Raw genomic sequence first — 23809 nt, forward strand, 5'->3', positions numbered from 1 at the left:
GAGTTACGATCTGGATAAGTAGAATCCCACCAATGTCAGGCAGATTGTAGGGCAATCAGGTCTATCAAGAAGACAAAGTTGTTACGAGTTATAGTATTGATCCTCAACATGATTAGTTATTCTTCAGGATTTATACGTGTATCAAGAGCCCAGGAAAGTCTGTAACCAATATTGGAGAAGAATTGGGGAGGAGGCAAGTATTAGAACACAATCTGCAGTTGTTGAGTGACATTGAGGGCAATAGTCCGGTGTTCCTTTTTTGGATGCCATCTAAGAAAATTGGATGTAGGAATGTATGAGTCAAATAAAGTATGGCAGTGGTGGAGTCTGAATGTAGTTATAGAGGTATCATATTGCGCCCTCAAAAGAAAATCAACAAAGTTCCAGATTAATTACCTTATTAAGCCTAAAGGATCATTTTTTTGGCCCAATCTAAGATACTAGCCTCTATAGCAGTGTTTCCTAAACAGTTGGTCTCGACCCACTGGTAGGTTGTGAGTTAAGTTTTTGAGTGGGTCATGAAAGTCCAATCAGTAAATAAAGATGCCTTTAAATTCTGTATTTATCGTGCCATATTTGCTGTGCTTCCAGGACAGAGGTCAAATGCCAGGCTATGTCTTCTGACAAATTGTTGCTTATGTTTTTAACATGGGGATTGGTGTTTACAAACTCCTCTCACTTTGCAGTCAGAGAATCAAAAGTTTAGGGAATTATGTCACAATCTTGCTGGAGCATATGAAGTGTTAAACAAAAAGCGGCAGAATGCCATTTTTTGTAACAAACAACTGCTGTTGAAAAGCTGATTGAATGAGGGATCTTTATGGAAAGTTGAATAGATTACAGATTTTAGTAAAGGGTTGACAGCTGCATCAGTGTTAAGAGCATATTTTCAAGTTTGTAAATATTTGAAATACGGTGGATGTGGAATATATTAATTCATCTTGAATCACCAGGAAATATTTCAGAGTCATGGTGAACTAGTTGATGAATAAAACGAAGATCAGAATTACGCCAGGAATGTTGTTTTTTCCCAGATGAGGGAATATCTAAGTAACACAGGGATTTTGAATTTTGAATTGAGGACAGATATCCTACCATAGGAGACAGATACCCATTAGAACTAACATATTGGAGATGACATGTGGGATAGGTGAATTGGTACAAGAACAAATGCTGTGGGGTCTTGAAACATGTATATGTAAAAGTTGACGTTAAAGAGATATTCTGAACTAAAAGTATTAGTCTTTACGCTAATGCATCCCAGTAGTAGTTCTGAAAATTAGGTAAGTCCCAACCTCTCCTAATTAGAGGGAGCTAGAGAAAGCTGATCAAATGTTGTGTTTTTTATGGGCGCAAATGAAAGAATCGAGAAATGCATCAAGTGTTTTTTGAAAGGGACTGGTGCACATGCACCAGTGGCATCCTAAATAGATTCAAATTCTTTGGTAAAAGGACTATCGGATTATCATAAATTACTGTGCCTCAGCTTCTATTGCTGGTAGGGTTCCCAATGGGCACTAATGATAAGAACATTGTTTGCATATGCCATGACATTAGAGTCTCCCTTGTAGAAGAAGGCCAGGCCCTGTGACAAACCCACTCTGAGGCGATGGCCGATTCCAGTGGGAGTTGGCTGCTCACTGAGGGTGAGGCTCAGGGTCTGGCCAAAGGTATGCAAAGAGTGCACCAAAGTAGGGGCACTGAGCAAAATCATTGTTAAGAGGACCATCTTGATTGGTTGATTCAGCCAACTAAAGAGAGACTCCCATGTCTTTAGAAGACGAATAGCATTCCAATGGGCGGCTTCATAGTTGCTGGGTCTAAGATGGCCATAGAGCTGTTTAAGCAAAACCACTAGGTTAATGTATTACCCAGAAGATTATAAAGGAATGAAAACTCAAGATCCTAACACACATGCTAGAGGATTTGTGTTTTATTATTATTAATCCTATACTTGGAGATAGAACCAATGTGTTTTATCATTATTAGTTTAGACGAGGAGATGGAACAAAATTACTGTGCCTCTTCTTTAATTGGTGGCAGGGGTCCTAATGATAAGAACATCGTCAGCACATGCCATGACTTCAGATTCTCCTTTGGGGGAGAATGCCGGGTCTTCCTTTAGAAGACGAATAGCAGCCCGCTGCGTGACTTTGTAGTTACTGGGTCTAGGATGATCATAAAGCTCTTTTAGCAAAACCCCTAGGTTAATTCATGATGATTATAAAGAATGCAAACTCAAGATCCTAAAAAACCTGCTGAGAGGATGTTTGATTTATTGGTGTTAAGCCTATACCCGGAGATAGAACCAAAGAAATTTGCTGCTGATTCTATTGCCAGTAGGGTTCCTAGTGTGTCCAAATGATAAGAACATTGTTAGTGATTGCCATGGCTCTAGATTCTCCCCTGGGGAAGAAGGCCAGGTCCAGTGGCAAACCTCCTCTGAGCTGATGGCTGTGCCTAGTGGCGGTTGGCTGTCTGTAGAGGTTAAGGCACAGGGCCTGTCGGTACATCTGAAGCTGTGCACAGTAGGGGTTTGCTGCCCGCTGAGGGCTGGGACCAGGGAACTCTAGGATGTGGTATTTGATCAAAACACCCCAGAAATTCACTGAAAGAATCAAGGTTGAAGTAAAGTTAGGGTTAGCTTGGTCAGAATAGTTCAACATGTGTCTTTTAAAAAATCAGACATTCACCCAAAAACCACATTTAAAGTGATAATGTGGTTACAAATAAAACCGAAAACCCCCTCAGAAACTGTCAAGCTATGGCTAGAATCACAATTCATAACTAGAACAACTGCCATGCAAACCCCAACTTGCACACCAAATGCAATGCTTATATCCTCTCTGTATTAATGTCAATAAATCAGAAGGCCTAAAATCAAAATGGAATTAAGCAACAACACTTCATCAAACCTATAAATGATACAACATTCATAGTTGTTTCTGTCAAAGTGGTAAGTGTAATGTGATATCTGATCTCATATGTAAGATGATTTGCATCTGTTTCATTAAGAGTGAGATAACGAGCTATGCATTTGGTGTATAAATTATGGTTTGTATTGCTGTTGTGCTGGTTATGGATTGTGATCTTAACCAGAACTTGTAAATTTCAGTGAATGTTAGGTTTTAATTCATAGCCACTATTGCAGTTTAACTGTGATTTTCAGGTACATTTCTGAGTTTATTTTTTAATAAATGTTGAGCTGTTATAATCAAACTAATTTTAGCTTCACCTTAACTCTTGGCTGTTTCAGTGAATATATATGTATATGTCTGTGTGTCTGTATATGTTTATAGACATACACACAGAACATATATACACACACACACACACACACATAGATACAGACACACACTCACACATACCTATATTTAAACATCACTCATCTTCCTGCCTTTAAAGAAAAAGAGTGTAAGCACTTCTGATGAATTTGTAAACATATGTTTTTTATGGTAGACACCCAAGTGTTTCTGCACTATGGTGTGGGACTGGAAATAGTATAAATGCAAACAAGTATATTTACACCATACCTCCATGAACCTCGTGCCCGATTCACAGAACTAACTTAAGACAAAATCCTAAACTTACTACCATTTTGGTGTTCACAGAAGGCACTTACTTATTTTAGTATTCACAGAAGGCACTTACTCATTTTGGTATTCACAGAAGGCACTTACTCATGTTGGTATTCACAGAAGGCACTTACTCATCAATGAGTAAGTGCCTTCTGTGAATTCCAAAATGAGTAAGTTACTCAAAATGAGCAACTTACTCATTTTGAGTAACTTACTCATTTTGGTATTCACAGAAGGCACTTACTCATCAATGAGTAAGTGCCTTCTGTGAATACCAAAATGAGTAAGTGCCTTCTGTGAATACCAAAATGGTAGTAAGTTTAGGATTTTCTCTTAAGTTAGTTCTGTGAATCGGGCCCATAAAGTTTTGTTCCACTTTTGTTCCGCTACACCCTGTCCCCGGGGCCAATTGGCACTCGCACATAGTGACACAGCATGCAGTTATAGAAAAGGATGTCTTGTATTAACGTCACTTAGGTTCTCTATGATGAACCTGCTTCAACCTTTGTGAAACATTATATGTCCACAAAGTTTCATAGGAGACTGGAAGGTTGGGGGGGGGGGTTCAACTTCCATATTCCACTGACATTTACATAGAGGGGTCTTGCACAATCTGCTGCCGCAGTGTGAGTGAAGCAGGGCAGGACTGTGGCTTCAGGCATTCCCTGCACCCAGGGTTTACTGGGAACAGCCAGGTGCACTTACAGAACTAACTTAGCAAAGCAAGGCAGCACTTCCTCTTACAGGGGACAGATAGGAACAAGCATTTACAATGCAATGGTCTCTGCATTGTTAAAGTTAGAGCTATTGGCATTGCTCATGACATTATTTTTGTTTATGTTTTTGTTTTTAAAACATTTAAAGAAACTGCATTGTTATTTACAATGTAAATAGCTTAATCTCTCTCAAATGCGAGACCTATTGCATTTGCACCCACACACAGAGCCACACACATAAAGCCACCCACACACACAGAGCCACCCACACAGAGACACCTACACAGAGCTATTCACATAGAGCAACCCACACACAAATAGAGCCACCCATAACGAGCCACCTACATACACACACACAGTTATCCACACACAGAGCCACCCACGCATAGAGCCACCTACAAAAAAGTCACCCACACAGAGCCACACACACAGAGGCACACACATACACACACATAGAGCCTCCCCCACACACACAGAGCCACCCACACTTACACAGAGCCCCACACACAAAGCCACACACACAGAGCCACACATACATACACAGAGCCACATACACATACACACACAGCCACACACACACACATACAGAACCACACACACACACATAGATCTAGACACATACACATTGATCTTGGGAGCCAAAGCAGAAGTGGCACCGTTGTTTCTAGATCTTTGCATTTATCACTAAAAATTAAGCATTTAAAAAATAAATGACTAATAAAAATTGACAGATTATCTGAAAGGTGGAAAAGACGTTTTGAGATTTATGATTTTTGAAGCAGCGAAATACACAAGGATATTGTCAAAAACAGTAACTGGTGCTCGTGTAAAGCGCTCGGATACTTTTCTTGATTCTGGTCCTTGTAGGGCTGAATGAATTAAATGTCAAACAGGACTACAAACCCAGGGAGAAAAAAGAAAATCACTTGAACTGGATGACCCATGGAATAGAAAACTTGGAAGTTCTGGCATTTGTGTGTCTCATGCAGGCTGTTGTATTATTGTGCATGATGGCTTGTGTACCTGTGTGCCGCTTTATGTGGGTGGCGTACATGTGTTGATAGCAGTAGTGTTGGGAGTTTTGTGTGTGAATTAGACTCACTCTGGTCACATTACCAGCCATTCTAAGGAGATCGCCTGGTCCTAGGCATTATTTTACCTACTCGCCTACAATGTGCAATCTTTATATTAGTGGGTTTTTAGAAAAAATATGTTCATATATACACTTACAGGTGCATCGAACTTGTTTGCAAAAATGGGGGGGGGAATTGTTTAAATGAGCACGGGACATATTTTAAACATACTCAAATGTCCTTATGTTACGATGATACTGGGGGCTGCTGAGAAGTGTCTGTGTTTGTTGTGAAAGTTGAGGCGGGACTCCCTCTCTCCCTCACAGGGCCTGGAAAGTTTAGGAAGGGCTGGGACGTCTCTGGGTCACAGTAAGCTCTGAGGCCGGTGACCGGGTCCTACCTCAGGGTCCGAGGCCTCGGGGGTTACCGTATCCGTGGCCTTCCCCTGGTGCGGTCTGAGGCCAGCTGTCCGTCTGACCCTCCAGGAAGCAGCCGAGGCCTGCGCAGAGCCGCCCGGCGGCTGGGAGTGTTGTGTCCAGGCCGCCTCCTAGGGTCCAGGGTGGGAGGGAGGGAGGGATGAAGAGAGGGTGGACCCAGGAGCAGAGGAGGGGGCCGAGGGGGCAGGGGAGCCTGGGCAAGCAGCTGGAGCAAGGAGGCGGCCAGCCAGGGAGGGGGTTATGGAGGGCTGAACTGGTGGAGCGAGGGGAGGAGTGTGTGCAGGGGGCAGCTGGGGAGGGAGAGACAGAAAAAGCAGCGGTGGAGGCGCGAGGTTACAGGGGGTGTGAGGTGTGAGTCAGACCGTAGGGCTCCTACATTTACCATGGGGGGAAGAGTCAGGTAAGGGGGGTCAGCGGCACCGCCCCCCCGCACTAGCCTCACTCTAAGGTTCTCAGAAATCACCCTCGCCCACCGTGGGAGGGAACGGACAGGGTACAGAAGAAATGCCGCCTCTTTAATGGTCATCCAGTGGGAGACAGCACAGAGGCAGCCATGTCTGTGATGACACCTGGCACAGGGAAGCACTAGGAAACAGCACACAGAGGAGAAAATTGCAGAAAACCACACCACGCACAGCAGGGAGATGAAAAGTGTGTTAATAGCAGGACGGGCATGTCCCATCAACTACGAAGCAGCAATACTAACCAGGGAGGGAACAGCAGAGGGAAGAAAGCTTTATGCATGGGCGCAGAGACATGCTGCAGTAAAACAACAGGACTCAGGAGATAGCAGGCAGCAGAAAAGTGATTTAGTAAAAGCAGAGGCATGACACAAAAAAAAACAAGAAATATTCTCAAAATGCACAAAGCCCACATGACTCAACCTGCACACGGGCACCAGGAACTTGTCTTCCCTTCAGTGACCCCTAAGTGGACCACTACTAAAGGGAGGCAAGGCAGTCCTCAGACAGCGCAGACACCGACAGCGGCATGGCTAACACCGACCCCAGGACCCCGCAGGAGCTCGCCGACTTTGTAACCATCTTTCTCCGAGGTCAAGCAGAAATGCCTCGGAGAAACGCAGCGTCATTTTCGGATTCGGGGGCGTGTTTTTCTTTCTCTCCTCTTCCCATTGGCTGGAATGTTTACATTCCAGAGGAGAGAAAGAAACTAAAAAACACGCCCCCGAATCCGAAAAAGACAGGGCTTAAATGGACATACACCCTCTCCTCCAATGGCTGGCCTCCGTTTAGGAAGCCAGCCAATGGAGAAGAGGGACGGGTTCAAGCCCCACTACTGAAAAACATTAAATCTCGCAAGCGAGACTGCGCAAGCGCAGCCTTCGCTAGCCGAGACCTAAAAAGGACAATTGTGTGAGCCTTGAGTAACGTAATTTATTGGTGATGTTACGTGTGATGTCACCACTGACATCATCACAGATGCAGTTTGTTACGTCATCTGAAGTAGTGAGGCTTGAGCAGCCCCGTGAGACAGCTGGGGTACCGCTGAAGAGCGTGTGAGCAAGTACTGGAAAAAGTATCCTTGGGCTTTGTGGGTCCAAGGTGGAACCCCCCACCACTGAGAGGACAGGTATGATCTCCAGGGCGATGTAAAATGCCATTTAGCTCTAGAAAAAAAAAAATTACATAAAAGGTTAGAAAGTTTGTAAAAAGCCCACATACAAATACGCATTTTCTCTTTTGAAAGAAATGTACAGTGAGGTGAAACGAATGTAGATCCTTACCCCACGCTACACCTAACTTTAATGCAAACCTGAATACTAACCTGAACCCCCCACTGGCACTAACATGAACTTTGAACGTTATTCCACTCCCAGTACCAGTTTGTCCTCATACATAATGATATTTCATGCAGTCATAGATAAACCTGTTTACAGCTTTAGCCTTAAATGATTTATAATCTGAACAAAACATTTCTTAAACATAATATGTACAGACGCGTTTGATCTTGGAAAGCTGTGGTCTGATTGGTCAAGTGAGGGTAAGCTGTAATAAGTCCCAAATGTAGTTCCCACTAAACGTTCATAGGGACTTATTGAAAGTGAACTTGCAAAGGGCTATGGCTGGTAATTCCTGGGGCAAGGAAACGGCCGCAGGATGTGATAAAAGGCTGCACCCTGTGGCACTCGCCCTTTAGGCCAAGCCTGTGTCAGGAGGGTCTTAGCTGATGGTCACCCGCTGTGCCCAGTACTCTCTGGGCAGAGCTAATGTCTCTGACAAATGGAAATTGCAGGCTGGGACAGTGAACACGCAGATGACATGGAAGTTTGCACAAATATCGCACAGCTTGATGGATAGATACCCCCAGCCACCCCTGTCTACCAGTACATGGAGGGTATAGCGGAACAGCTTACCTTCTAGCCACTGCGGATTGGGACAGTGAGCGCAGGGTTTACCCAGAGGGCTTGTATGCTCTGCAGTTAATAGGGGGTGAAATTGGACGAAGGCCGTGCAAATAAATGCTGCTTGTTTCAGGACCTACAAAGCATGCCCTTTGGCCGTTCACCGCAGGCATTATGGGCAGTGGTACTGAGCACAGAGCATGACCAAGGGCTGCACCCAGAGCTCCTGCAGACTTCAGTAGTGAGGCATCTGCTCATGGCATGACTTGTAGGGATTGGCTTGTACCCCAAGCCTATTGTAAATGGGTGTAGGGTATAAAAGGAGTGCCCCACATTAGGAGCATTGAATGCATGGCATGGCCAAGGATGGCACTCTGCATAGCATCCTGCCATGCATGCACAAGTGTTGTGTGCAGAAGGCTCGGCGGGCAGGAGCGATGGACCCAGAACTTGTCCTTAAGCCAGACTCTACACCAAGAGTTAGGGTTTTTGGGAAGTTGGGACAAGTTATGTCAGAACCAAAAACAAACCACAAAACAACTGTCAAGAATTCCTGTCATACGAGGGGAGGAAAACGGTAACCAGCGAAAACGGACTACATCTCCCAGGATGCTTAGCGGTTGAGAGGTTATGTAAACAGGAGAGCTGTTACATAACTCAAGGGAAACACGCCCTTATGTAAACAGGAGAGCTGTTACATAACTCAAGGGAAACACGCCCTTATGTAAACAGGAGAGCTGTTACATAACTCAAGGAAAACACGCCCTATAAAGGGAGGAACCGGGAGGTACAAGGCTGTCGGATATTGTGTTTACACCGACGTACCTGCTTCGTGAAGAGCAGTGTTCCGGAGTGGTGCTCCAGTAAGGCAAGAACGGAGGTAGGTCGAGTCGTTACTCCCTGGGCCGTGTCTTGCCCCATCGTCACCTGTGAAGGACCCGGAAGCTCTACCGGTCAACCATTGAGCTTCGCTTTTTGACTCGGCTGAGTCCAAGCGCAGTGGCGCTTTTGCTGGTTGGAGTCGTAACTCCCAGCCCGACCAGAGACACAGGGACTGCCAGCTGTAACGCACACCAGGAGGTGTTTGCCGCGTTACAGACTCGGAAGTCCACAGGATCGATCGAGCGGCTGCTCTCGGTTCAGTCTTCTTGCTTGTGATTGGGGTATCGGTGACGCATCACCAGGAGGTGACTCCGCGTCCCGGTGCAGTCTGAGGAAGAGGTTGAGCGGCTGCTCCCTTCAGGTAGAGACCCCGGCTGGGTGTTTCCCTGACTCCTCGATTCTCCCCAACACTCTTCGTGCCCCTCACAGCCTACCGATTGGCATTGTCGGCCATTTCATTTCTGCCCTCTGTTGGCATACGCCGGGATCGGCGTATATGCAGAGGACGGTTAGGACCATCCGTGCTGTGGGCTGGTAACGTACTTAGCCTGGAGGATTCCAGTGACTATAACTTTTGTTTGTTCTTTGTATTTTATTTGCCTTCATTAAAAGAACTAACCCTTCACAAGTGGTTGCGTCCTCATTGTCGTGTCTGTTAAACGATCCTGAGACGTTCAGGGCGTTACAAAATATCCGACCTTAATAACACTAACTGTCTCCCGGTCGATAACAGACATGGCAACACTTGATGATGTGCTGGCTGCTTTAGCGGCCATGCAAGTTGAAGTGGCTGCCTCTAGGCAAGAAACAGCCGATGTAAAAGCCAGACTGGATGCTATCCAATTGGACCCGCTCACGCCCAGCACCTCCCTCACGAACCAGACCCCTGCGGTAGTAGTGGAAATGCCGGTAGCCATCCCCTTGGCAACACCAGAGAGGTACAGTGGGGATCCTAACACAGTGCAGGTATTCCTCACACAAGTGGCGCTACATTTATCGTGCAAACCAAAGGCGTTCCCCACGAGTCAGGCTCGTGTGGCTTTCCTTATATCCTATTTGGCTGGAAACGCGGCACAATGGGCCGTACCTCTGGTGAGCAGGGACGACCCCCTCTTATGTGATTGGGGTGCTTTTCGCGAGGAATTCCTGAAGGTATTCGACAGAAGGGCTGACTCGTACACGGCGGACCGTGAAATGCTTGAGTTGAGACAGGGATCCAACGACCTGGTGCAGTATCTCAACGCGTTCCGAAGGCTGGTTGCGGAAACCAAGTGGCCTGTTGCTAAACAGACGGCGCTCTTCCATCAAGGGCTGTGCGATGAGCTCAAGGACGCCGTGGCTCATATTGACCCTCAACCCAAGACATGTGAGGGCCTTATCAACCTGGTATTACGGCTGGAACATAGGCTAAGTGAAAGAAAGGGGGATCATGGGAGAAAAGGAAAATCCCTTCCATCCTATGTGACGGTGGGAAGTCCTGAAACTTCCACCGCATCCAAGGGAGAACCCATGGACATCAGCGCAATACGAGCGAGCCTCACAGCCACGGAGAAAGAGTCACGCCGTAAACAAGGATTGTGCCTATATTGTGGCAAAAAAGGCCACTACGTACGTGAATGCCCTGCCAAACCGAAGACGTCACGTTATCGGGCCAACCGGTCGGTAACAGCCGTGGTGGACATACCGGCGGAAAACTAGAGGACTCCAAGACCAGAGAAGGGGCATCTCGGAGTCACTCATCCATCCCTTCACTTTCCAACTCGGTCACTAAGGGACAACGACACCTGTTTATCACGGTGCACGTGGGAGTGCATGACCAGTGGATACCCGTTGTGGCCATGGTGGATTCAGGGGCCACTGGCATGTTTATGGACCACAACGAGGCATGCAGGCTAGGGCTAGTGCTTCTTCCCAAAGCAGTACCCGAAGACGTCTATGCGGTAGACGGAAGGCGATTGGTGACGGGGCCCATCGGACAGCACACGGGGGTCCTTCCGATGAGATATGGGAGGAACCATTTGGAACAAATCGATTTTAACATCATCCGAGCGCCCCAATATGGCGTCATATTGGGATTGCCGTGGCTACAGAAACACAACCCCTTTGTGGATTGGCCAACACATCGCATCGAAATGACGTCACCGTATTGCATCCTGCATTGTGGAATAAGAACGGAATCCCTTGACGCAGATGAGAGCGGGAGTCAGACGGTGGCTACAGCGGCAGAAAAAGATGTGGCTCTCCCCCAGGCTTATCACAGTTTTGAGGATGTATTTGATGAGGTGAAGGCGGAAGTGCTACCACCACATAGACAGTTTGACTGCCAGATCGACCTGGTGCCAGGGGCCAGCGTTCCCAGCGGCAGGCTGTATGCCCTGACGGAGCCTGAAAACGTGCATCTCCGGGGGTACCTGGATAAACTCCTCAAGCTAGGATTCATCCGCCCGTCCAAGTCTCCGGCCGCCTCGCCACTCTTCTTCATCCCGAAGGCTAATGGGGAGCTGAGAGCCTGTGTGGACTTTAGGGCATTGAATGCGATAACCATAAAAAATCGGTACCCCTTGCCTCTCATCAGTGTACTTCTGGAACAGGTCAAGAAAGCTCGTATCTACACCAAGTTGGATTTGAAAGGGGCATACCATCTGGTGCGCATGAGGGACGGAGACGAGTGGAAGACCGCCTTTAAGACCAGGTTCGGCCTTTTTGAGTACCTCGTCATGCCGTTCGGTCTGTGCAACGCCCCGGCAGCCTTTCAGTACTTTTTGAATGAGGTATTCAGAGAGGAGTTGGATATCTACGTGGTCGTATATATCGACGACATCCTCATCTATTCGTCCAGTGTGGAGGAGCACGTACACCACGTCAAAGCTGTGCTCCAAAAGCTGAGGGAAAACATGCTGTTTTGTAAACTCAGCAAGTGTGACTTCCACGTCACATCCGTGGAATTCCTCGGAGTGATGCTGAGTCCAGAGGGACAGGAGATGGCAGAACGAAAGATCAAGGCGGTGAAAGAATGGCCGGTGCCCCAAAGCGTGAAGGACGTCCAAAGTTTCATTGGCTTCGCCAACTTTTACAGGCGGTTTATAGATGGATTTTCAGGAGTGGTGGCCCCAATCACACAGCTACTGAGGAAGTCCAAGGAGTTTGTCTGGTCCCCTGAAGCGAACAAAGCCTTTGAGGCCCTGAAAAGCGCCTTTGGTAAGGCGCCGGTGTTGGCTCACCCCGATCCGGATCTCCCCTACGTGGTGGAAGCGGACGCGTCGGATGTGGCGCTGGGGGCTATCTTGTCCCAACGCAACCACGACACAGGGGTGCTTCATCCCGTTGCGTACATGTCCCGCAAACTCAACGACGCCAAACGCAACTACCATATTGCGGAGAAGGAGCTTCTCGCAATCAAGGACGCCTTCACCGAATGGAGGCATTGGTTGATGGGGGCAAGACATGTGGTATCGGTGTACACGGACCATCGGAACCTACAGTTCATGACGGCCACTAGACACCTTTCTCCCAGGCAGCTGCGGTGGATGATCTTCTTTGCGGGGTTCAACTTCCGCATCACATATCGGCCGGGGACGGAAAACCGGAAGGCGGACGCCCTGTCCCGTCAATCTGCAGTTAAGGAACCATTGCCTGCAACCGAGCGTTCCATCATTTCCCCGAGGATGGTATTGGGGGTTATCCAACCGGATACTTTCCTGAGGGGAATAAAGAGAAGGATCAGGTCATTCGCATGGCGGAGGTGGCTCCTCAGTCACAGAGAATGGCAGCTGAAGGACGGGATACCCCTGAAGGGCAGGTGCCTATTGATACCCACGCCTAGGCTAAGGAAACAAGCATTCATCTGGTGCCATGACTCTCCATGCGCAGGTCATTTGGGCTTTGAAAAAACGGTGGCTAGCATGGGACGGCATTTCTGGTGGCCAACCATGAGAGTGGATGTCAGGAGGTGGGGACAGGAGTGTCCTACGTGTGCTACCATGAAGGCCGACCATGGCCGAACCCAAGGGCTCTTACATCCACTTCCGACCCCGGATAGACCATGGGATAGCATATCACTGGACTTCGTGGTGGGCCTACCGGTAGACCAGGGGATGACGGCAATACTGGTGGTGGTGGATTACTTGACGAAAATGGGGCACTTCATCCCCTGCAAGAGAGTCCCTACGGCCGGGGAATTGGCGTCACTACTCCTAAAGAATGTGGTACGACTGCATGGATTACCTGGGGTGATCGTGTCGGACCGGGGGTCGCAGTTTACTGCGCAATTCTGGAAGACTTGGTGCACTGCGCTGCATGTTAAGACCGCCCTGTCCACCAGCTACCACCCTCAAACGGACGGCCAAACCGAGCGCCTGAACCAAACGCTCAAACAGTATCTGCGATGTTTTGTGGACCAGGGCAGGGAAGAATGGGTCGACTTGCTATGGGTTGCAGAGATAGCCTATAACAACGCCACTCACAGCTCCACACAGTCATCTCCGTTCTATAGCAACTATGGCCAACATCCCAGGTTCTTGCCATTTCTACATCCGTTCAGAGAGGACAGGATTCCCGCCACAGCGGACAGGGTGGCACACATAAAAGACACGTTGATGCGCTCAAGGGCTGTCCTAATAGAGGCCAAGAGAAGATACAAGGCTGCGGCAGATAGGAAGAGAAGGCCCGGGCCACTGTACCGCACTGGAGACTACGTCTGGATATCCACAAGAAACATGAGGTTTCGAAAGAACAGTGTGTTCCATCCCAAGTACATGGGCCCCTATCGAATTACCAAGTGTATGGGTCCCGTGAACGTGAAGGTGTGCTTGCCCCAGTCATTGCGGATACACCCTGTCTTTCATGTATCATTGCTCAAACCAGCACCCTCCAAGCCGTCTGGGACACCTAGGCCGGTATGCGTGGAGTCGGAGGTGGAGTATGAAGTGTCGGGCATACGGGCGTCCAAATGGCGCAGGGGGAAGCTGTGGTACCTGGTTGCGTGGAAAGGCTATGGCCCGGAGGAGCATTCATGGGAACCGGCTGAAGGGGTTCATGCTCCGCGCTTGGTCTCCTTGTTCCATCGGCGTTTTGCTGCCAGCGCTGGACCCGTGGGGAGCCGCTGAGAGGGAGGATGTACTGTCAAGAATTCCTGTCATACAAGGGAAACACGCCCTTATGTAAACAGGAGAGCTGTTACATAACTCAAGGGAAACACGCCCTTATGTAAACAGGAGAGCTGTTACATAACTCAAGGGAAACACGCCCTTATGTAAACAGGAGAGCTGTTACATAACTCAAGGGAAACACGCCCTTATGTAAACAGGAGAGCTGTTACATAACTCAAGGGAAACACGCCCTTATGTAAACAGGAGAGCTGTTACATAACTCAAGGAAAACACGCCCTATAAAGGGAGGAACCGGGAGGTACAAGGCTGTCGGATATTGTGTTTACACCGACGTACCTGCTTCGTGAAGAGCAGTGTTCCGGAGTGGTGCTCCAGTAAGGCAAGAACGGAGGTAGGTCGAGTCGTTACTCCCTGGGCCGTGTCTTGCCCCATCGTCACCTGTGAAGGACCCGGAAGCTCTACCGGTCAACCATTGAGCTTCGCTTTTTGACTCGGCTGAGTCCAAGCGCAGTGGCGCTTTTGCTGGTTGGAGTCGTAACTCCCAGCCCGACCAGAGACACAGGGACTGCCAGCTGTAACGCACACCAGGAGGTGTTTGCCGCGTTACAGACTCGGAAGTCCACAGGATCGATCGAGCGGCTGCTCTCGGTTCAGTCTTCTTGCTTGTGATTGGGGTATCGGTGACGCATCACCAGGAGGTGACTCCGCGTCCCGGTGCAGTCTGAGGAAGAGGTTGAGCGGCTGCTCCCTTCAGGTAGAGACCCCGACTGGGTGTTTCCCTGACTCCTCGATTCTCCCCAACACTCTTCGTGCCCCTCACAGCCTACCGATTGGCATTGTCGGCCATTTCATTTCTGCCCTCTGTTGGCATACGCCGGGATCGGCGTATATGCAGAGGACGGTTAGGACCATCCGTGCTGTGGGCTGGTAACGTACTTAGCCTGGAGGATTCCAGTGACTATAACTTTTGTTTGTTCTTTGTATTTTATTTGCCTTCATTAAAAGAACTAACCCTTCACAAGTGGTTGCGTCCTCATTGTCGTGTCTGTTAAACGATCCTGAGACGTTCAGGGCGTTACAACAACATTGATAAAGGGAAGTTAAGATTATGTGCAGACATTGCGAAATATCATAAATTATACGAAAAACTGAATTTCTCATAAAATGTATCAGTTGAAAGGATGCTATGTTTACAATCTCAAGCCTAAAATCACTGTTATTCCCCAGTTATATTTAACTAGGCAAGCATAGCTTTTCCAACGAGAGGCACACGACCTCAGACTCGTCAGAGGTAACATCACAATAACATCCGTGATGACGTAAGACATTACATCACATGTGGAATCATAAATGACATCAATGATGGTGCACAAGATTTTTTACACAATTGCTTACAGGCGGCCATAGTCTTGATTCTGTATACATTCTTTACCGAGACAAATGGGTGCTGAAAAGCCAAAGCTAACGTCCGTGCGCATAAGACTGTACAGCAGGCCACTATGCGCAGTGCCTGGCTGAAGGCTCGGCCCTGTGCCTAAAGAGCCCATGGTATAGCCGACAGACATACCCAGCAGGGGCTGGGGTGTAAGGCTGAGTGAAGGGGGTTGTCAGGGCTGAGGGTTAAGCCCAGCAGGCTCTTGGTGGATGAGGACTGAGCTCTGATGTAGGCCAGAGGCCAGTCTCTTGTTCCATGAATCTACTGGCCACAGCCAAAGGTCGAGGCCAGTCTCTTGTTCCATGAATCTACTGGCCACAGCCAAAGGTCGAGGCCAGTCTCTTGTTCCATGAATCTAACGGCCACAGCCAAAGGTCGAGGCCAGTCTCTTGTTCCATGAATCTACTGGCCACAGCCAAAGGTCGAGGCCAGTCTCTTGTTCCATGAATCTATTGGCCACAGCCAAAGGTCGAGGCCAGTCTCTTGTTCTATGAATCTACCGGCCACAGTCAAAGGCGAGGCCAGTCTCTTGTTCCATGAATCTATTGGCCACAGCCAAAGGTCGAGGCCAGTCTCTTGTTCCATGAATCTACCGGCCACAGCCAAAGGTCGAGGCCAGTCTCTTGTTCCATGAATCTATCGGCCACAGCCAAAGGCGAGGCCAGTGTCTTGTTCCATGAATCTATTGGCCACAGCCAAAGGCGAGGCCAGTCTCTTGTTCCATGAATCTATTGGCCACAGCCAAAGGTCGAGGCCAGTCTCTTGTTCCATGAATCTACCGGCCACAGCCAAAGGTCGAGGCCAGTCTCTTGTTCCATGAATCTATCGGCCACAGCCAAAGGCGAGGCCAGTCTCTTGTTCCATGAATCTACCGGCCACAGCCAAAGGTCGAGGCCAGTCTCTTGTTCCATGAATCTATCGGCCACAGCCAAAGGCGAGGCCAGTCTCTTGTTCCATGAATCTACCGGCCACAGCCAAACGTCGAGGCCAGTGTCTTGTTCCATGAATCTACCGGCCACAGCCAAAGGCGAGGCCAGTCTCTTGTTCCATGAATCTATCGGCCACAGCCAGAGGTCGAGGCCAGTCTCTTGTTCCATGAATCTACCGGCCACAGCCAAAGGTCGAGCCCAGGCGAGTCTGCGGGAAGCATGGTGAGCACATAGAGATGGCTTTCATGGTTAGCCCCTAAAAAGGTCCTTAAGAATAAATAATTGTACCAAAAACAAACAATAATACATGCAATAATACTAATATTGAAAGGAAAAGGTCAACCCCTGTGCTCAGAGGCTATTGACTGACTGACAGACAGACAGACAAACAGACAATTAAATGAGTGAAAGAGTGCGAGAGAGCGAGGGATATAGATAGACACCATGAAGCAATTTAATGGGGATATTGATAAAGGAGAGAAAAATAGGTTGGCAGTTTCTTATCTGAGTAACCCCTGAAAAATGCAAAAAAACACACGATGTTTGTCGCTTCCCATTGAAGTTATTTCACTTGATTCGTGGGGAATGTATTACGATTCATTTTGAGGAAATTACGCTCTGTCAGTCCTTCCCTTGCATGAAAAGGCACCGAGGGCTATCGAGTCTGTCTGTTGTGTATCATCCACTCCTGCCTTTTATTGCGGGAGGGCGCCCAGAATGTAAATTAAATCCACATTTCAACAAAAATGCTGCAAACCTGCATGGTCTCAACACCACCGAAATAACAAGAAATGAAAATGAGCTTAGCAGATGGTTTGTTGAAACTTTCTGCCTCCATGGAAGGCCCCCTTGGTGGGAGCCTCCACAAGGCCTCGTTATATAGAGTTAGCACCAGATGGTTTGTTGAAACTTCCAGCCTCTACCTCCATGGAGGCCCCCTTGGTGGGAGCCTCCACAAGGCCTCGTTATATAGAGTTAGCACCAGATGGTTTGTTGAAACTTCCAGCCTCTACCTCCATGGAAGGCCCCCTTGGTGGGAGCCCCCACACGGCCTCGTTATATAGAGTTAGCACCAGATGGTTTGTTGAAACTTCCAGCCTCTACCTCCATGGAGGCCCCCTTGGTGGGAGCGTCCACAAGGCCTCGTTGTATAGAGTTAGCACCAGATGATGAAGCCAGGATGGCTGGTGCCTGCTGTTCAGCTGCACATCATAGCTCATGTCAGCCCGACATGTTTTACCTCTGGCCGAGCAGACATGTTACAGGTTTGCTTCTTTGAAGCAGCTTTAAGTGTTGATTCAGTTTAATACTTCGAGTGATCGTTGCTTTCTGAAACAAGCTGCTGAGAAGGCGATCTTAAGGGAACTGCCGTTTCTGTTTGTGAGAGCTTCACACGAATTATCATTTTGTCACTCGACATTGCACGAATGTCATGTGTGATCTTGGTATAGATTTAGCACGAATATTCAAAGGTATATCTCATAGGGAGTCAGAGCACCAACCTATTTCCCTGTTGTCATAACCCTATTTTGCCATATAGTTTTGAGGAGTTGCTTGGCTGAAATGCCCTAAAACTTATTTCGGGGGAGTCGGCACTGAAATTAAATACTGCTGTTTAGTGCATAATTCTTCAGTGAGCGTTTTTATATATTCAAGCCGGTTCCTGTGCTGCATTAAGCCACTGCTGTAAGATAACCGACACCTTCCAATTTCGTTGCACCCTATGAAGTGGGTGAATTTCCAACTATCTGGGGTTTCATAGGATCATTTGAGTCTTTCAGATATTGAGTATTCCTTTATCTATTTCAGAGGGTTTGAAAAAATAAAAGCCCACTAATCAATTTCATGTAGCATAGGCTCAAGGTGGTGATGTAAATAATAGAGTCTAAGCTCTGATTTCCAAGAAACGTAAGGAAGGTATCTCTCCGCGAATTCAGTTCCTGATGCATAGGCATGTTTGTAAGTCATTTGAGAATTTGTCTTGCTTTTTCTACCGTAAACGGCAGTGGTGTATCTGACACTTATGTTTAGCAAAGTAAGTTAGCCAAAGGTAGTTGTATTGTATAATATTTGCATTTGTATACACATTTCCCCCTTTCTGATGCATAAAGCGCATTCCAAAAATGTGAGTAATTAGCTACTTTGCTGATTTGCATGGCTGGCAGAACAGCTTTTTCTGGTCTTCTATGTGGGAAGACTTTTGGTGTTATGCATAAGTCTTAGAGGTGTGCTCCAAGAATAGGTAACAGATTCATAAAATTGTCATGCCAGTAAATCACCCAGAGTGAATCAATGACAATTACAAAAAAGCACATACTCTGCTTGCACACCATGGGATTGTATTAACTGTGGCACTCACTCATAGGAGAAGAGGGAGGGCATTGAAGGAATCTCTGGGAAGATTATGTTTTCAAGCAGAAATATTGTTATCAAAGGAAGAAATAACTTTTTCTTGGGCTACAGCTTACAATAGATTCCTTTCCTTATGAATCAGTACCAAAGCAACGTCTCTGTAAGACGTTATGCCTGTTAACCATGGAAGTGATTCAACACAGCTTGGGCAAGGTATCGGTCTCTATGTACTTGAGGCAGTAGTGACCTGCAAAATCATGTACGCAAGATCAGATGTCTTGATACGGATGATGGCCCAACAAGAAAAGATGCATTTGGTCTCCGGCTTGCACTTTTTTACTCTGGAGAAGCCAACAAAGAGCTGATCATCTACTCTGTCTATTGATAGTATATGGCACTGTGTGTCTAGAGTGCAGTCAATGCCCCTGTTCGTCCTCTTTGGTTGGATGAGGAGGTGGGAAAAACGATAGAAGGATGATAGACTGGTCCATATGAAATGCTGATACCATCAATGTTAAAAAGGGTGGGGCAGAGCAAAGAAACAAGTTCTCTGGGCTGAAAACTATGAAAGGTGGACGAACTGAAAGGGTCCGAACTTCTCTGTCCCTATGACCTGAAGTTATGATCACTAACAAAACTGTGCTCAAGGTAAGAGGTTAATTTGGGCAACTATGCAGTGCCTCGAATGTGGATGCTATCAAGAAAGGTAACAAGATTCAAATTCTAATGAGGAACAATGAACAAAATAAGACAAAATGAGCAAAGGAAATCTTTTGGAAAATGGGCAACGAATGGTAAATAATGATAACTGATCAGGATAACACATGAAGGAAGGTAAGAAAGCCAGAGAGCCTGTAGCTGTAGCCAAAGGCGGGTCATGCTGGCAAGGGACACCGTGCATTGTAGGCTATCACTCATGGTCCTCCTGTGCAGGATGCCTGATTCCATCCACCCTCACATTAAGGGAATCTGAAAGTTGAACTGCTATTGGGAAAATACCCTATCACTGCTCCCACTGCCACAAGAATGCCCTTGTGACAAGATGGACCTCTTACAGCTCAAGCACATTTGTGTGTAGGCACTTCTCTGAAATGGACCAGTGGACTGCACCATTATGTCTCAAGGTTAACATAATGTGTTTATGTAAAGCACACATTCTCACCCTGAGGCATTTTGAAGGAATGCCCCCCCCCCCCCATGATGGTTATCCTCTGCTGTGGTGAAAGATGTGAGTTTTGGTAGTTGATGGTAAAGCCCAAGTCATGGAGGAGAGTCATTGTCTGTTACAAATGATCCTTGACCAGTGTCAGGGACCCAGCTTTTACTAGTAAGTAGTCCAAGTATGGAGATGAACTGCTGACTAGAGCTATGCAGTTTGTATTAAGCAAGAGTAAAATAAGCTTGTGTAGAAATCCTTGATGAGTTTATCTGTGGTATGCTGGGTTATTCTATTAACAGCGCTTATGACCGTGTATAATATTTTGTGTGACAGGTATTTGTCAGGCCTGTTCTGGTTTATGTGTTTATTGCAGAGTAGTGTTGCAATACTTGTGTTGTACTTACAATATTTTTTCTGCCAGGTTTTGAACTTTGATGGTTATTTCCATTCTTTTTTGTCATGAACAGTCAAAAAACAAACTTTGCGTAAAAAATATTGCAAACTATAGATTTTTGTGCAAGTTCAAATATATATGCAAATTAAGAATAATACTTGTAATTCTCATGTGAACTACATGCACTTCAATTAAATAAAATGATGTGACTTTGCGCATCACTACTACTGATCATTACAGTGACACAGTCACAAGCGCCACCGCATTTGTACAGAGACAAGGAACAGTTGTCAATCTAGATGTTAGAATCATGAATGGAGTGTGCTGGGGGTTCCCCGCTAACCTCCGGTAACGCCTGTCAGCGAGAAGGCTTGAAAAGTGTAGTAGGGGTCCTGGAGATCCTTGGACACAAACCAATCCCGTACATCTTGAACCTGTCCTTCTGAATGAACAAGTTCAGAAGGCAGAGATCCATGATGGAAGAACATGGAGTAGAAGCCCTTGCTGCTTTCTTCTCGAGGCCTCACCTCTATGATTCCTATGCTTGCTTCTGACAGATGGACAAACTGAATTATGGATGAAATGCTTGCAACCAGGGTTAGACTGGCCGTCGCGGGCACCGAGCATTTCCCCTGTGGGCTGGAAGGGTGGGGGCCAGTTTGTTACCGGTGGGGACCATTTTTGTTGCTGGGGGCCAGTTTTGCAAAATCGGCCCCTTGTAAAAAAATGCAACGCAGCTGCAGTGCAGAGGCACTGGCAATTACTTATGACCGCCTCCCCTCCCCCCCTTCCCCGGGCATAAGGTTGGTCCCCATGTATAGGGAAATCGCGGCCAAAATCACAATCGATGACTGAAGTGCTTCCTGAATGACTCTGGGGGAACTTGTGGTAGAAGCATTCCTGCCAAGTCTGCTCTGTGCCTCTTGGCTGCCAGGCTGGAAGGTAAAGCATCCCTCTCATTTGCACAAAGGCAAACCAGAAGAAAGTAACTTCCTGACTGAATCACCTCCACCAGGCAAACCTACGTATTCCACCATATGGGCTTCTTGTCCTGGCTAGTGCTACTCCTAAAATTCAGGGGTAACCCAGGAGTACCACACGATGAATTCACGTCTACTTATGGCAAAATGTTTGTGATTCAGTCCCATAAAGTGATTGACTCACACAGAGTTTATTTATGTGTAAATCTTATTTAGTGGGTGGAGCATTTTTATTTCATGGCACGAATGCCCTAGTGGTTTGTGCGCATCTCCAAATGTGTATATTTTGAAGCATTTATGAACAATTTTCTGACCCATTTGCACCCATTGAAGGGTCTGAGGTGTTCTCCTGTTAATGTTAGGAGTAAACCTCTATCTATGTTAAGTGGGATAATGGATTTCCCCCGTCTCAGAGTTGGTAGGGATATAAAAGAACTGTTTCTTCACAGCTTAGAAATATTTTTTCCAGGAAAAAAAAAGGTAGTGAGTGCATTTTGCCCTTGCTCCTGTTTTTTACTTGCAAGAATGTACCAGTGTATATTCTCACGTGCAAATAAAACCCAGCACACAAAACGATGGAGGGCCACAGCTGGTGTAGGCTTCAGTTGCAACCTGGAACACTTTGGTGAATTACTGTGACTGGCACAGGTTTACAGTTGAAATGGGCAGATCTCCATCCATGCAAAGGCATAAACCCTGAGATGCAGATGTAGTGTCCAATTTGCAAAGAGTTTGCTGAGTGGGTATGGCTTAGTCATGTAGCACTCCTTGGACCTAATTACGAGTTTGGCGGTCCATCGGACCACCAAACTCGTGGTAGAGGTGCGGTGGCAGTGAGGGACCCAACGGCAGCAGTCCGACCGCCGTATTACAACTACAGTGGTTGGACCACCATAGAACTGCCACATCTGCCAGGGATCCGCGATCCCTGGCAGTGTGCGGTGCTCAGAGGCTCCAATATGCTTGGTGGTGCCACTGTGGCACCGCCAAGCATATTTGAAGTTTCCTCACGCCACAGTTTTCATGGCAGAGAGGCCGCCATGAAAATTGTGGTGGTGAGGAAACAAAGGGGGCCTACAGAGCCCTCTGTTGCCTCAGGACCACGAGATGCATGCAGGGGGGCTCATGGTGTGCCCCCGTCAGCATGCACCCCCTTTCCTGCACGGAATGGAATGCCATAGGACCACCCGCCAGACCACGAGGTAACTCATAATCTGGCGGGCGGCCGGCGGTGAGGTTTGGTGGTGTGGGAGTGGGGCGGTGGCGTGGTGGCCCACACCGCTAAACTCATAATCAGGCCCTAAGTCTTATGCCTCAATTCCAAGAGCAAGTCAGCAGTACCACAAGAGTAACTCACAGCAATTTTTTGCAGAAATGGGCCTTGGCTACTTTGTCAGAACGAAGCCCAATTTGGAGCATTGAGAAGTATAAGAACTTTTTGAAACCATCCAAGAGAGAATTTTCATCTCCTGGCAGAATCCCGCTTGTGTGAACTTCAGGGGCCGTATTATGCAATGTGATTGTTTGCGCCCGAAGCACCTTTTAAAAGGTGCGCCGGGCGCAAACAATCACAAAGTGCCCTATTATGTTGTATGCGCTGCCCCCAGGCAGCTCATTCATGTGAAAACATGGAGCAGCTGCTCTGTGTTTTCACAGTGCAGGCGGCACCCGCCTGCACTTTTACACAGTAATAGAGATCCCCTTGCAGGCGGGTGCAGTCAGTGACTGCACCCACCTGCAAGGGGATGTCTGGGGGGTCCATGGGACACTTTTTACACCCTGGAGAGGGCTGCGGTCCGAAGGCGCACTGACAGTGCACCACCTTTTAAATGGCGCACTGTCAGTGGGCTTACCGAGGGCCTCATTGACTCTACGCCCACATCTGTAATATGGCGTGGGCGCAGAGTGAAAGGAATCCCCTCATTTGCATAGGGCACACCCCTATGCAAATGAGGGAACACCCTCTGAAGGTAGCACTGGCGCTTTAAGTGCACCAGCGTTATTGATATTATAGACGGGGACGCACAAGCTTCTGCGCCCCTTCTATAATACCAAAGTGCCCCGGGGGCATGCAAAGCAGGCACAAACGCCCGTTGCGCCCCCGGGGCACTTATTGTAATACGGACCCAGGTACACAGATACCTTTAAATTAGGCAGGAAAGTAACTAGTATGTTCCTAAATTGAAGTGTTACATTCCCGTGAAGAAGTATTTTGGCTGGCTCATCTGCATTTAAGTGCATTTGTTTACCACAAGTGCCAAATAGGGATGGATTTAATATAAAGAAGGATAACGCTCACCAGTTAATCGTACTTTGAGGCAGTGCTACTGGTTGAAAAACTACAGTGTAAGTTTCCAACTAGCCTCTTCCTCTAATTGCCATACCTCCACGGAGTATCAGAAAC

At 47.4% G+C, this 23809-nt stretch overlaps 1 protein-coding gene across 2 annotated transcripts in view; it reads left to right on the forward strand.

Annotated features, from left to right (window-relative positions):
- SEMA5A (semaphorin 5A) overlaps positions 1-23809 on the forward strand; it is a 1729347-nt gene that overhangs the window by 1067814 nt on the left and 637724 nt on the right. The gene's annotated exons all lie outside the window — the stretch shown is intronic.

This window comes from Triturus cristatus, chromosome 5_1 (assembly GCF_964204655.1).
Source record: "Triturus cristatus chromosome 5_1, aTriCri1.1, whole genome shotgun sequence".
Taxonomy (NCBI): domain Eukaryota; kingdom Metazoa; phylum Chordata; class Amphibia; order Caudata; family Salamandridae; genus Triturus; species Triturus cristatus.